This window comes from Euleptes europaea, chromosome 8 (genome assembly GCF_029931775.1).
Source record: "Euleptes europaea isolate rEulEur1 chromosome 8, rEulEur1.hap1, whole genome shotgun sequence".
NCBI classification, from domain to species: domain Eukaryota; kingdom Metazoa; phylum Chordata; class Lepidosauria; order Squamata; family Sphaerodactylidae; genus Euleptes; species Euleptes europaea.
In genome coordinates this window covers 79820097-79835343 of record NC_079319.1, presented here as the reverse complement: position 1 = coordinate 79835343, position 15247 = coordinate 79820097, and positions in this window count along the sequence as shown.

Genomic DNA, 15247 nt, shown 5'->3' with positions numbered 1-15247 from the left:
GTCAGGAATTTATTGGACCTTGCATTTTTAGTACAGTTGGACTTCCAACAGATATCTGGGTAATTTATATCTCCCATGACCACCGTGTCCCGTCTCTTTGAGGACTTTGTAATCTGGTCCAAGAACGTCTCATGCAAGTCCTCTGCCTGGTTTCGTGGTTGATAGCAGACCCCCACCATAATATCACTATTATTTCTTACTCCTTTTATTTTTACCCATAGACTCTCGACTGAACTTCCATGATCAGATTCATGATTTTCTTCACAAGTATACATCCTTGACATATAATGCTACTCCTCCTCCTTCCTTATCTGTCTATCCACTTTAAACAAGTTGTACTCCTCAATCCTAATATTCCAAGTAACATCGCACCAAGTTTCAGTAATGCCTATAAATCAAAATCCCCTTCCTGTATTAGGGCTTCAAGTTCCTCCTGCTTGTTTCCCATACTCTGTGCATTAGTATACAGACATTGGAATCCATGGTTTATGTGCCCTGAGATTTTCGTTTCTGTACTTACATTTCCTCACATATGTGCCACTCCCCACAATTTTTTATTGTTCTCATCTCCAGTTACTGTCATCATACTAGGCTTTAAGTTTTTGTCTCACTCCCCCATAGGATTTAGTTTAAAGCACTCCTTATCAGGTTTGCAAGGCTCTCGCCAAACACATTTTCTCCTACCCCATTGAGGTGCACTGCAAACCATCTCCTGATAAAATTAATTAATATAATTATTGTTACCCTCAGGTAAGAATACAAACATGCCACAAACATTGCATTTCACGCCTCAGCTCCCTCACTAGCCACACTGCTGCGATCCATTGCTGAGATGGTTCGGTTTCTTTCCTGCACTCCTCCTCCTCTTCCACTTTCCCAGCCCCACTCAGAGCCCAGCTAACTGTGGTCTGCTCATTTGATTACCTGTTTCTTAATGAAACATAGCAGAGATTGCTAAAAGGCAAACTAATTCACGGGCTCCCAAATGAACATAGTAATGGGTTATTCATCGATCATCATCAACTCCCAACACCCCCACACCTGCTGTGGAAAAGCTCACACACCCCCAAAGGCCTAGGGGGCCGCCACTTCTCACTGGTGGCCAAGACCACAAAGAAAAACTAGACCAAGGCTCCACGTGGGAGGCAGAATGAGAGGAAATTATAAATCTGTAGAAAATGAATTCAGTATTGAGACTGCCAAACATGTTAAATACATTAAGTTATCTTGAGGTAAATGTCTGCAAGTTTGTGTTTCAGGATGTGCATTGGGGAAGGAAGGAAGCGACAGGATTCTGGGCAGTTCCTGGCAATCTTGGGCATGCCAAAGCAACCCAGACTATGAATCAGTTAACAGAATGCAAAAATAAAGAATTAATTGCAGCTTTCAGAGAAGAGTGTGTCACATGCAAACAGCCATATGAGTTATCAGTACAGGGGCAGTAATTTTTTGGGGGTTTGGATCATAAATGAAGAAAGGAAAGAAAGAAGTGCCCAGTTGCTTCTCGTCAGCTACGATTTTAGGATCCAGCAATGAAACTGCTGTATGCTTGACTTCATTACTGAGCATGAGAGACAGTAAGGTCTGGTTCTTCCTGACTTTCCTGTGATGCAGCATTCCCTGGAGTGGTGTTAGTGTGACGTGGGGTTATCGTACAGAAACAGCACAGAGCAGCAAGCAGTGGTTCTGCAACTTCAGCAGCTGGAAATTGCCGCCAGCTGTTGCTTACTGTACCCTAAGCAAGAGAAAAAGAGTGTCCAGCTTGCTTGTGTGGCCTACTCCTCAGGCATATGAGCAGATAGCAAATAATCCAGAACAAGATACTGAGCACCCATCCTGTTCATTTGGGGGGGCTTCCTCCCCCCCCTTGAAACAGTACATAATGCACACATGTGCTCTACCATTTACCCGAATTGCACCCGACAGCTCAAGGGGGCAGGGGAGAAGGACTCAGAAATAAACTCATTAAAAGGAGGCTCTCAGCATAATCTGTGCAAAAGGGAGAATGCCTAAACATGTTTGTGCCCACTCTACCAGTCTACACTGCTGAGAAACAAGGCTGTGAAATACAGACCCACCTTCGGCAGAGGCGATCCCCTTGTTCAAACATGCCTCCTCCCAGTCACAGCTTGGCCAAATCTACTTCATGAACCTTTCAGACCTTTTCAGTGTCAGCTTGGGGACACTGGTAGCTGAAAAGTGCCACGCCAATTGTCCAATCCTTCCCCACAGCAAAAGCTTTGAGAGCCTCCCCAGAGTACCCTCATTTTATAATACTTATGGGATTAAGAAATTCCAGACACATTTCCCCTCAGGGCAGGTCCCCTTTCAATTTGGCACAGAGAGTTAGCAGCTGCAGTACTGCTCTACTTGAAGGAGAGGGTTAACCCTCTCCCTACCATGAACTGAAAAATATTGACAGGCAATAGGATTTCCTCTGTTAAGCACCCCTATGGAGCAGACTGGCCATTAATTAGATCTGAGGGGGGAAAGAACAAGGTGCAAGGTAGAGCAGTTTATGAGACCTTTTAGATCTTTGGGATCTAAAAGGTCTCATAAACTGCTCAACCTTGCACCTTGTTCTTTTTTTCTCCTACCTACTGTCTCAGCCTTATTTTCTTCCTCATTAATTAGAACTTGTCAGCCAGAATGCCACTGGATAGCCACCTGGTAATACTTCATAGCCACCTGGGGTTACAAAGGTAAATGTTTTAGAATTTGCAGGGGCAAGCTTATGCACCAATGGACCTGCATATCTGCTTTCCACAAGTTAAAAGAAGCGAACCTGCAACTCTTTGCCTTAGAGATCCTGAGTTGGGTGGAAATGCGGCATAGAAATGTTTTAAATAAACATATGCTGGAACCTATGCATTCTGGCTAAGAAGCAGGGATCCACTTCTGCTTCTACTAGTTCTGCACCAAGCAGTCCCAATCCTGCTCCTGGACAAAAATGCTCTCTGACACACCATAATCACATCATGTATTGCTACAGAAGAGATACTTAACTTTGATTCTTGATCCAAATTGAAGACATGCTCACCATGGCAACTTCTCCCCTCTGCAAGGTTAAAGCAAGGAAGAAACCACTGTTAGCGAAACAAATATGTGAGATTCAACCCATGATACCAGGAATGCAAATGACAAAAACATCAGTTTATAAAGAGATCATGGGTCAAATAACAGGTATTGGTAGAGGTCGGTGAATTTCATGATCAGCAAAAACAGCCTAAATTTGGAGGGGCTGTGGTTCAGTAGTACAGCATCTGCTGGGCATGCAGAAGGTCCCAGGTTCAATCCTGGCATCTCCAGTTAAAGGGACTAGGCAAGTAGGTGATGTGAAAGACCTCTGCCTGAGACTGTAGAGAGCCACTGGCGGTCTGAGTAGACAATACTGACCTTGATGGACCAAGGGTCTGATTCAGTATAAGGCAGCTTCATGTATTCATGTAAACGTTTGCAAGTCATAATTACTACACTTGCACTTCTCTGATTTTGAAAATTAGGTTGCACATTTATATAGAAGATAAAAGAATATATAAGATGATCTTACATTAACCTTTTGGTGACACATTCAATTTAGCTCTGAAGTACAAATTACTTCATCAAGGAGACACCCACAGAACATGAATACGAAAGAGGCAAATTAGAAAATGTTCCTTGTACATTCTGAACTCAATAGCCAACTAGGGAGGTGAGTGAATATTAATAGCTCACTTCCATTCCATTGTGGGAGTTCTGATCTATTTGGATCTCTCTCTCTGTGATTGGTTTAATTGGGGGGGGCTGTCTCTAGCAGTCAGATGTTATTTCGTATATTTCTGGAGTAAAAAAAAAAATCTCCTCACTTGGAAGTTGTGCTGTGGAAGAAGGAAAGCTTTAAACGAAAACGTTTGTGTTAAAATCCAAGGTACTTTCTTTGGCTACCCTATGATTTCAGGAACAAGTGCCTGAAGCTAGCCACGAAAATGTTTTGTAGCAAAACAAGGAATCTTGTGATGTTGTAAAGACCAACACGTTCATTGTAATACAAGCTTTTGTGGGCGACGGTCCACTTCCTCTGATGCGTGATTTTAAGGCTGCTTCCACTGGGGGCTCAGTCCCATGACGCCTGAACCTTCCAGGATCCTTTGTATCAAATCCAGCTCATTATTTTCTTCTTCCTTGAGCCATTAGTAAGGGTTTAGGTATGGTCTAGAAGCAGAAATTTGCTGCTTTAATGCACCACTGACTTAGATCTATAGCCAGCTCGCCCTTCTCAACTTCCTAATAGCTAACTGGGATAGCTCGCAGTCAATCCAGCCTACACATGTTTTCTGAGGAAATCTGGGAAGAAGCAGCAGATGCTCTCTCAAAAGGGAGGCTTAGTGACTGAGCTTCCTCCTCAACAGCAGATGGTTGAAGAGAAAGAGAGCCAGGGTGGTGTGGTGGTTAGCATGTGAGACTAGGACAGGTAGGGTTGCCAACCTCCAGGTAATAGCTAGAGATCTCCTGCTATTACAACTGATCTCCAGCTGACAGAGATCAGTTCCACCTGACGAAAATGACCGCTTTGGCAATTGGATTCTATGGCACTGAAGTCCCTCCCCTCCCCAAACCCTCCCCTCCTCAGGTTCCACCCCAAAATTCTCCTGCCGGTGATAAAGAGGGACCTGGCAACCCTAAGGACTGGGGAGACCTGGATTCAAATTCCCATTCTGCCCAGCAGTTCACAGGATGACCTTGGGCCTGTCACTCTCCCTTTCTACCTAAGCTTCCTCACATTATTGTTATGATGAAGCAGACAGCCAAATATGCTGCTCTGAGCTTCTTCAAGAGTGGGACAAAAATATGATAAATATGCATATTTTGCATATCTTGTGCTGTGCCTTGTGCAAACCAACCTGCAACTTATGCAATGCTTTGAGGAGGCACTTGCAAAATAAAAGAAGTTTTGTCATGAACTTAGCAAAGCAGAGCTGCTACAATTGTTGTCCTTCTACCTAAATGCTTTTGCTAACATCACATCTTGCTGGATATTTCCCGACTGAAAAACAGTAGAAAACAACCATTGCTGTATGTTACAGCTCAAGGTGAAATACGTTATCATGTTGGGTAAGCTGTAATATCCACATAGTGAACATAATACACAGGTAAGCCTCAGTTGCAATTGAGTGATAAGACCCTGGTAGTGCAATTGTAATCCTTTTTCCTTTTATCCCTTAGAAGCTCCTTGATCAGTTGATCTTGAGCAGCATATATCTAGTGTTGGAGGGATATAAGGACCGAAACAAATCTTGCCACTGACAATGTAGCCTTGGGGTCCCTATCGCTTAGTAAAAAAGGCATTATGTCAGTCACAGAGGCATTGGATTTGTATATTAAAAGGGGGGAAATATAGTGCGATCGAAGTTCCTCGTCAAAGCGGCCTTCCAAAAGGGCATGGGCTCATGAGTCAATAGAGCCAGAAGAGCAAGGGCAGATCCTGTCTGAGTATGGTATATTCAGAATTCTGCCCTGCATTACCATAGAAGGGTTAGCATTCAATCTAGCCAAGCAAAAAGCTCTACAGAGAGAAATTGTAATCAGAGTTACACCCTACTATGCCTGCTGACTTCAATAGACTTAGAAGGGTGTAACTCTGCTCACGATGACGCTTTGAGTAAGGGATATGTTCTGTGAATCAGACCTTTAGTGGCAAGGAGGGAAAAAATAATGATAGTGAATGACATGGTGGACTGAGGACCAAGAAACTAGTGGCAGCATGAACTGGTGATGAGAAGGCATATATATCTGCACTGTAAGATACCTGACAGAGACTGCCTAGAAACTATACGTGAACAACTTGTCACTGCTATGAAGAAAGAGTGAACACGCAAAGCTGCTTTTTACTGAGTCAGATGATTGGTCTATCAAGATTGGTACTGGCCATTTCCACACCATTCACTTGCATCAAATTATCCTCACGGTCGATCCAAGAGGTTTGGCACTGCATTCTACATTTCTGTCCACATGTTGCCTCTTCATTTCCACCCAAGAATGTTTCATCCTGTCTGCTCCTTCCTGAAAAAACAACGATGTGTTCTCCCAGGGGAGCGCAATGTCATTCATGATTCTGGACAGAAGATTCCCTTTGCCTCGCTATGCAGGTTCGGGTCTTACGGGGACAGTTAACATGCACTTTGGCTGCGCTCCTGGAGGCTGTGGTTTTCAACTCCAGATTTGCTCCTTTCGGCTGCAGCTCCCCCCCCCCCTTTGCTATAACTGAAACAGGAGCTGTGTGTGTGTGTGAAAAGAGGAATAACCATTCGCTGCAGAAGCAGCAGCTGCTCGGACGAAAAGAAAACCCGATCGCCTCCCCCCCCAAAAAAAATCGGCGCCACTCAGAATATCGGGGGTGGGAGGCGGAAAGAAGCGCAGCTGTTTACAGCCACAGCTTCCCCTCCCCACACCCTTTTCCCCTCCCCTCTTGCAGGGGCCACCTAATCTAGACCCCAAGCAGCTTCCTTTGAATTAAGTCCTCCTTGCAGACCATAACTAAAAAATAACAACCAAAAGCCAAAGAGCAGCATTTCCTGCATAGTGCAACTCAGTGCAACTCCCATGACCTCATGGCTCAGTTACAGAAAATAAAGTATAAAAAGGAGAACCGTGACCGTGTGCAAATCGGGAGAGGGGGGGGTGCAACACTCCTATGTTCCTTCACTAGTAAAAATGCAAATAAATAAATAAATAGATTTTTAAAAGCACAGGAAACAGTAAGTGAAAGGAGAGTGGAGCAGAGGGGATGGGGAAAGGGGAGGGAAATGGGCAATGCAGTGGGAGTGTTCAGTGGAGAGGGTGGAGAAATGAACAGCATCTCCCTCTAGGGAAGTCGTCCTAGAAACAGCGAAAAGGAAAACATCCTCTTAACATTAAACAATTGCAAAACGTTTCCAGTGCCAAACAGAGGGAAAATAGTGCGGTCATGAGGAAATGAAACATTTCATTAAACATTGTAAAAACTCAGTGCAGAAGCAACCATTGTCTACTCAGACTGGCAGCAGCTGTCCAGAGTCTCATGTTGAGGTCTTTCACATCACCCTACTACCTGATCTTTTACATTCGAGATGCCAGGGATTGAACTTGCTCCACCACTGACCCACGGCCCCTTCCCAAAGCAAACATAGTGAAACAGAAACCACAGAAAGCAAATTTGGTGAAAGCAAATAAAAAGAAGGAGCAGTAAGTAAAAAGAAAAGGTAGCACTACAAGACTAATATGGGGTGGGGAGTGATAATCCCAAGAGATATTTCTAACCCCAACCCAAAAATCTTCCTTTCAAGGCTAATTGCAGAAAATGTCACAGGTCACACGAAAGCTATCCAGTTGTTTATCTGAGTAGTGACATGTACTCACTGAGTACACACTGAGTAGTTACATGTACTGCAGTCTAGGGCCACCAAAATTAATACTGTCTCTTTATGCCAGACTCATGTGCTGTGATAAATTTCTAGATATGAGAAATTGCTCGCTATAGCCATTCATCCATAAGTGGATAGAAAACAACTGGAGGCCACATCTAAATGTGGATTGATCAGATTCATAGGTCTTTTATCTTTAGACCTGGCAACCTGCCAGGAAAGACCCACACAATCAGACCCTCCTATGAGGTCCAGTCCTTCAGGCACAGCACTCAATTTCCTGGGATATACCTACAATAATGTGGCATCCAAACTGTGGATACATCTAAAGGGTATGTGTCTGCTAACACCCTTGTGGTACTTGCTTTCCACTAGCATCTCTGGGTACACCAAGAAGGCTGTAGCAAAGAGCCAAGTGCATCTCTCTAGGACTTTGAAGAATGTATGGAACAAGGTAAAAGAGCAGTCAAACACCAAACTTCCCAGTAGCAGTTCGAATTCATCAGGTACTGGATGGCAACCACTATGGCTTCTCTACAGCAATAGGCTTATGCATGGTGATGCTCCATTGCAGTATCAGCACTTTTAAGGTCAATATAATTTCCAAAAACACTTGGCAGTTCATCTGGAAATTATAAAGCCACTGCTCATAGCTCCAGACTCCAACATTAAATTCTCCCACCAGTCCTTTCTCCTAGGGTACGCCCAATAACGACAAGCTTGCCAGCTAGAGCAAACCAATGTAATCTGTCTCATAAGAACCTAAGAAAAGCCATGCAGGATCAGACCAAGGCCCATCAAGTCCAGCGGTCTGTTCACACAGTGGCCAACCGGGTGCTTTGTCCATCGCTTTGTCCACCATTCCCAAAATCAGAATCCAAATGGAGACTTTCTGGTCTCGAAATGGCTGTACATTCAAACTCAGTAGGGCAGGAAGAACTCTGTCCAATCATGTAATCACAGGGGGGAGGAGAGGGGATGTCCTTTAGTGTTACGTCTCTATATCACTATTGCACATGTGTAAAAAAAAAATTAAAAGTGGGTTGGTGCTGTGATGTCACCAGTGACTCCACCAGTGATGACAGCATCCTTGCTGGATATTCCTCATTATTTTGGTATGTCTAGAAAAATTAAACTGATTCCACACCCCAAACAATGCAGACAGAGAGTAGACGTGAGGAACTGTCATGGCCCAGCCGATTCTGATGCTTGAGGATCGACTGCTAAGAAAAGGAGTAACAGGTTCTAAATGCGGAAAAGTTCATGTTGTCCCAAAATTCTGGGATGTTGGTGTGTATGTCCCACACACACAATTTTTCCTGCTACATCCTTTCCCCTTTAGTCTATGCATTCTTCATAAAATAGGGAGAGGAGCCCCAGCCAGGAATTTTTTTGAAAACACAGCCCAAGATTACAAACCAGTGACTAAATGTAATTTTCATATATGTCAGCAAATTGGTTGAGCCAGCCCTGCATTTCCACCCTCCCGATGAGTGTAAGGAGTGGAAATATGTGAGATCTCACACATCTATACTTCAATTTAGTTGTTTTTAAAGTAGTTCATATTAAATGCCATTGGCTGAGGATGTGTTCCTATGTAGCCAAAGCCTACATAAGCAAACAACTGCATCAGCTCAGTGGGATTTTTGTTACTTTTCCTAAATAGTAGTGATTCAAAACCAAGAAGAGGAAATCCAGCTATTCAAACAAAAACAGAGCATATATAGTTCATCCTTCTGGGTTTTGTAATGCAGCTTGAATTGGCCCATCTTTGCTCAGTTCAGTTCCTTCAGGGACACTGCATCAGTTATGCTTGTGTTGCAGCAAAATTATCCGATCATGAAAAAACTCTTAAAAATTCAGTAACAACTTTAAATGAAAAAATATGCCATTTTGTACTTAGACTGGCTCGAGAAAATGCTGCCCCATTCATAATGAAAACCCATTAATAGTAACAACCTTGTTGGAAAATTGAGGCTGCAGCAAATTGGATTACTGTGGTCCCCTGTTACCAGACGACTTGAAGAGACAAGAACATTCCCTAACCAATTTAGCCTGTAAAGGCAGATTAAGATGAAGACTTAATGGTGAAACTGTGTCTATGAAGAAACTTCCACAGATGCTTATTGTACTCTTTCATTAGTTCTTTTATTTCCCTGCCAAAAAGCCACTCTGTAGCAGTGCTTGAGATGTTCGTTATTGCAGAATTTCTATTTAGGTGAGAAGTTTTTTTTTCCCCCCCTTCTTTACTTTCTTTTGGGAAACTAGTAATTAGTTCAGTGATGTTAAAAAGCATTGCTGCTAATTAAATCCTGCAAACACTGACGTGGACCTTTTAAGTCCCAGGAATACAAAAATGACCTGAAACACAAGGAATCCATCTGTCAGTCTGTTACTGATGAGTGGGGATTTTAAGAATTATTCATTAGTGGTGTTGAACTGACAGTCCTGGGAACACAAGCCAAGCTTCTGCTCACTCATTCTCTTCTTTATGCGTGTGTGTGTGTGGGGGGGGGGTGTTACTTTATTTGGGGTTTGTTACTTTATTCTGGTTTTAACTGGAATTTTAAAAACTATTCTAAATGATATTATTAATTTGGTGTTAATTATTATTTTGAGAATTGTGCCTTCTCACAGGGACCTGTGTTTTGTGAGTAGCATCAGTATCACTGCGTAAGGATTTTCTGTTCCCCGTCCATGGTAGTCCATTTCATTTTCACCTCACTTTTTTCTGAAGAACGCGGAAAAGCTTCCATGGTTCTCCCATCCTTCATTTCCTCCTCACGACGGCCAAACTACACATTACAATTCCAAAATTCACCTGCAGCCACACAGCCGTTGTGGCGAATGGGATTGTGTGAGGCGCCCCTCCTGGCGTACTGGGTCCCATGCCCTCCGCCGTTACCCTGCGAGCTGCCCAGGCACTTCTTCAGCCTCAGGTCCTTCCTCCCAAAGAGGATTCCAGCTCTAGGTAGCTAGCCGCTGCCAGATCGCCCCAGGGGCAACCCCCATGCAACACACCCTCTCTTCAGCCTCCACGCTCATGGGCGTGGAGAAGCCTTGGATCTGTCGCCACCCCTTCCCCTCCGAACCCCACCCTCAAACCCATATAGAGATGCCTCTCTCAGCCGGCGTCCGTCACATGGACCCGCTGCCACCCAGTTTCTTCCTCCCCCCTGCGCAGCTGCTCGTCGGCTCTACATCTGGCCACGCTCTTCAGCCCCGCTTGGGTGTCACCGCTGCCAGGCACCAAGCCCAGGCTCAGCTCGGCAGGCCCTTGCCGCCTGACCTCCTGCATCTCTCCCACCGCCCCAGGGCTTGGAACTTCTCACCACAGGGCCGGTGGGGAGAGGAGCGGCCCCAGGTGTTTCTGTGGTGGTGTGTTGCCCCGCCCGTCACCTCCACCTGCCTCCTCGGCTTCCTCCTTCCCAGTAAGTGCCAGGGTCGGAAGTCCTGAGGCTGCGGGTGACAACCGCAACCCAGGACAGATTGTGTAAGTTCACAGGGGCCCAATTCTGTTCAGTATCATGACACGAGGTAGGGTTGCCACTTTGGAAGGTGAATCCGATGGCATTATACCACATTGAAGTCCCTCCCCCAAACCCCACCCTTCTCAGGCTCCACCCCAAAATCTCCAGGTATTTCCCAACCCAGAGCTGGCAACCCTAATATGAGGGCAGGAGGAGCTCCTGCCTTCCTCCTTGAGCCATTTTCCTGAGCCTAGGAAACAGGTAGGAGGTGTTATTTACCCCAAGGCAATTTCAGCTCAGCAAAACAGCACAAGACGGAAGGCAGAAGCCATTCCTGCCCCAAGCCATAGGCCTGAGCTGCATTGGGCCCCTAATGTTAATATATTTATCTATCTACATCACTGGTTCCCAACCAGGGGTCCATGGACCCCCAGGGGTCCGCGAGAACTAAATTAAGGTCCTCGAAACAAAGTTACAAACCCATAATAAATTAATATTTTCAATTAAAAGTTTTCTATTATAAAAATATATTCAAATATTATTCTAAGTTTAATGTTTAACTAACAGTTATGATTAAAGTTTATTTTCAAATTCTCTGAATTTTTATTTTGAACCTTGGGGTCCCTGCACCGAACTTGCCCTTCTTCCCTTCTGTATCCCATTTATTATTAAAAATCAATAAAAAATATTTATATATAAAAAAACCCATGGATGTTTACAATCCTGTTCTCTGCAGGTACTGTATGGCTGCGGGGAAAGCAAGTCAGGCCCATGGAAATCAGAACCCAGCTCCTCCGAAATCATTACTTTCCTATTGTCCCTCAGCATGCTTCTTAACACAGGGATGGATCTGAGTCAGTGGTTCTCTGGTCCTAGTCAAACATCCTAACTACTACAGTGCATTGGCAACCTACAGCATTAAAACAGCACCACACCATAAAATAAGCCAGAGGCCAAGGACAAATAGAAGTTCCCTTCACCAATAACCCAGAGGAATAAAAATGTCTTCATCTGTCACTTAAAGCCAGGGAGTTCCAGAGACAGAAAGCCACCACAGAAAACATCCAAGCAGTCACCAAAGTTTAAAGGCTGAGGACGCGCAGAGCACAAAGCTGAGTGGGTTCATACAGGTCCTTCAACTGCCCTGGACTGCCGACTGTTTATAGTTTTAAAGGTTTTTATTACCTAGAATGAGCGCTTTGGAGAAAAACTGCAAAATCCTTTCACTACTCATGAGAGGTTTCCCCAAAATTTGTCCTAGTCAGATATACTGCCGCTGCATTCTGGGCCAAATGGCTAGATATTGCCCCCTCCCTTGTCTCTTTGATTGACTGAACATCCTGTGCTTTAATATTTGTTGTACTGCAGATATTTATTGTTCACTGGTTTTATGGTTTATGGATTGTCATGTATCGCAACATTTAATAAGGCAATTTGAGAATCATGTTACAAGGCGGTATAGGATACATCAACAATTGTGCTCATGAAATTAGTAGAGAACGTATTTCACCCTATTGTCTTCTAGCAATATGATAACATGAAAATATCAGGAACTTTGCACAGAACAAAAAATCCCAAAATCTGAATTGATGTGACCAGTTAAAACTAGTTTTTATGGCACTGTAGACATAAACCAAGTTCTTCATCATTATTGTAACAATCTGAATTACACAAAACATATAATTACTCAGTCAGGTAAATACATTCTACCACAAATTTCTACCTATTGTTTGTATGAATGCTCATTGGTATATTGTTAGGTACTCACTGACACATTGTGAATTTAAAATAGGGCCAGTCTCCATATCTCTTTAATCCCTATTTTTGTTGATGGATATTACGTAAGTGTGGTGATCATGACCTGTGACATTAATCGTTGTGAAAACTGTTCTCTATTTTTAACTGGATGCAGGCCAACGGTTGACGTCTTGCAAATCAGTGATTACCAGTCACTGAGGCTAACATGTAAAATATTACTTATCTGGCATGGAAAACAAAGGGTGACCTACAAATAAAAGTTATTACCTATATTCCTTTAGAAATTGCTTATACCAAAATACTATGGAACAAGATTTTAGTTAAGGCTATTTTTTTCATCTTCAGTGGTATGCAGAATATACTCTACATCCATACTGTAAAAAACACAACCCCAGAGGCAAGTCGGGTAAATATTTCACACAGAAAAATGTCCCAAGCTGCATGCTCTTAGAATTTCATATGGGGAGGGGCCATGGCTCAGTGTTAGAGCATTTGCTTTGCATGCAGAAGGTCCCAGGTTCAATCCCCGATATCTTCAGTTAAAGGGACTAGACAAGTGTGTGTGTGTGTAAGTGCCGCCAAGTCGCTTCCGACTCATGGCGACCCTATGAATGAAAGTCCTCCAAAATGTCCTATCTTTGACAGCCTTGCTAAGATCTTGCAAATTGAAGGCTGTGGCTTCCTTTATTGAGTCAATCCATCTCTTGTTGGGTCTTCCTCTTTTCCTGCTGCCCTCAACTTTTCCTAGCATGACTGTCTTTTCCAGTGACAAGTAGGTGATGTGAAAGACCTCAGCATGAGACCCTGGAGGGCAGCTGCCAGTCTGAATAGACAATACTGACTTTGATGGACCCAGGGTCTGTTTCAGTAGAAGGCAACTTCATATTTTTTTTTTTAATGTCAATTGGTAGGTATGTCAGCAGACACACAGCAATCTGATAGACTAAAATATTAGATGGCGGGGGAAAACCTATCTAGACATAGGTCAGTCTGCCTGGCTCTCCCCTCCTCCATTTCCTCACCACAACAGCCCAATAAAGTAGATTGGGCTGAAAGAGTATGACAGACCAAATCAACCCAGCAACCTTCATAACTAAGTGAGGATTTGAACTTTGGGTCTCTGCCATCTTAGTCTAATGCTCAAACCAGCGTACACACCAATTCGTTTTTCAACATTTTGATCCCAAATATGTTCATTTATTAAGTATGATTAGGGTTGCCAGCTCCGGGTTGGGAAATACCTGGAAACTTTGGGAATGGAACCTGAGGAGGGCAGGGTTTGGGGAGGGGAGGGACTTCAGTGGAGTATTATGCCAGAGTCCACCTTACAAAGCAGCCATTTTCTACAGGATAACTGATCTCTATGGGTGGGAGGTCAGCTATAATCCCAGGAGATCTCCAGTCACCACCTGGAGGTTGGCAACCCTAAGTATGACATAGTTCAGAAAACCGATTTAATTTAATTTGTGTACTAAGAATACTCTCTAGCTCCCGTAATTTTATAAATGCTCTCTTTTAAATGAAGGAAAATAAGTGTCCAGACCAGGGTGAATGATGAGACGCTGGCTTTCAGTGGAACCTTTGTGAGCCCTGAGAAAGCAGAATGAATCTCTGTGATGTGTTTCAACACGTGTTGCCTTAATCCTGGCTGAAGAACAGCTCTGCATCTGCCAGCAGAGTCAGACTGCAAGAGCAGGCGTTCTCTTATCTTTGCCAAAAACGCAAACTCATTTCTCTCCATGTGACAGCCTGAAGAGAGATGCAAGCTTCCAGCCAGCTTCGTGATGCTAGGGAATAACAAGCTTGCTTGTTTATGGTGAAGCAGCAGGTGTTGTCTGTGGGAGTCCTTCTTTAGCCATATTGCTCCGATTTAATTTTGGAGGGGAGAGCAGTGTCCTCTTCTCACCCTTATATAGAAAGTGAGAATGTAACCATGTTTACTCACCGAGAGGATTCATTCTGCTCTGAGGAAGGGCATCTTGCAGTGTTGGGTTATTTCCATCCATTGTCAGGAAAGGCAGGATCTAATCTTTCACTTCCTGTCTCCTGGGTGGAAATGACCTTGGTTTCCAGTTTTCTAACTGAGCTAAGTACATTGACAGGAATAGTGTAAAAAACCAACAGATATGAAAAGTGACAGTAACATGCTGTAAGAAGCAGGAAAAGTGATAGAACCATAAGTAAGGCATAACACCTTGCTCGTAACTTGTTGTAAGAAAAAACAGAAACTTAGTAACAGGCTTATCCCATTCAGGCTTAATGACCTTGGCACAAAATATTTGGGCAATGGTATCTTTTTTGAGACTGCCCCCAAATTAGGGAAGTACTCCTTGGCTCTCCTCCGTCCCAACTTAGGTTTGGGCTCCTCTGAGGGTTCAGGATCATTGGACAGATCTACAGCGATCAGAGCCTTTGAGAGAAGAGCCTGGTAGTCCTCTGGGGAGAAAAACCTAGGCTGCTGAGTTACAGTCCCTTTCATCCCTTTGGTCTGCCTCAGAGTCTGAGTCAGGTTGTTTCTAAGATTGTGAAAAAACAGTTTTCATGGCTGCTTTGGTGAGACATGACTGAGCCGTGGATTGAGGGGGAAGACTCTGACTGCAACAGGGCTCCTCTGAGAGGGGTGACTGGGAAGGAGCAGGA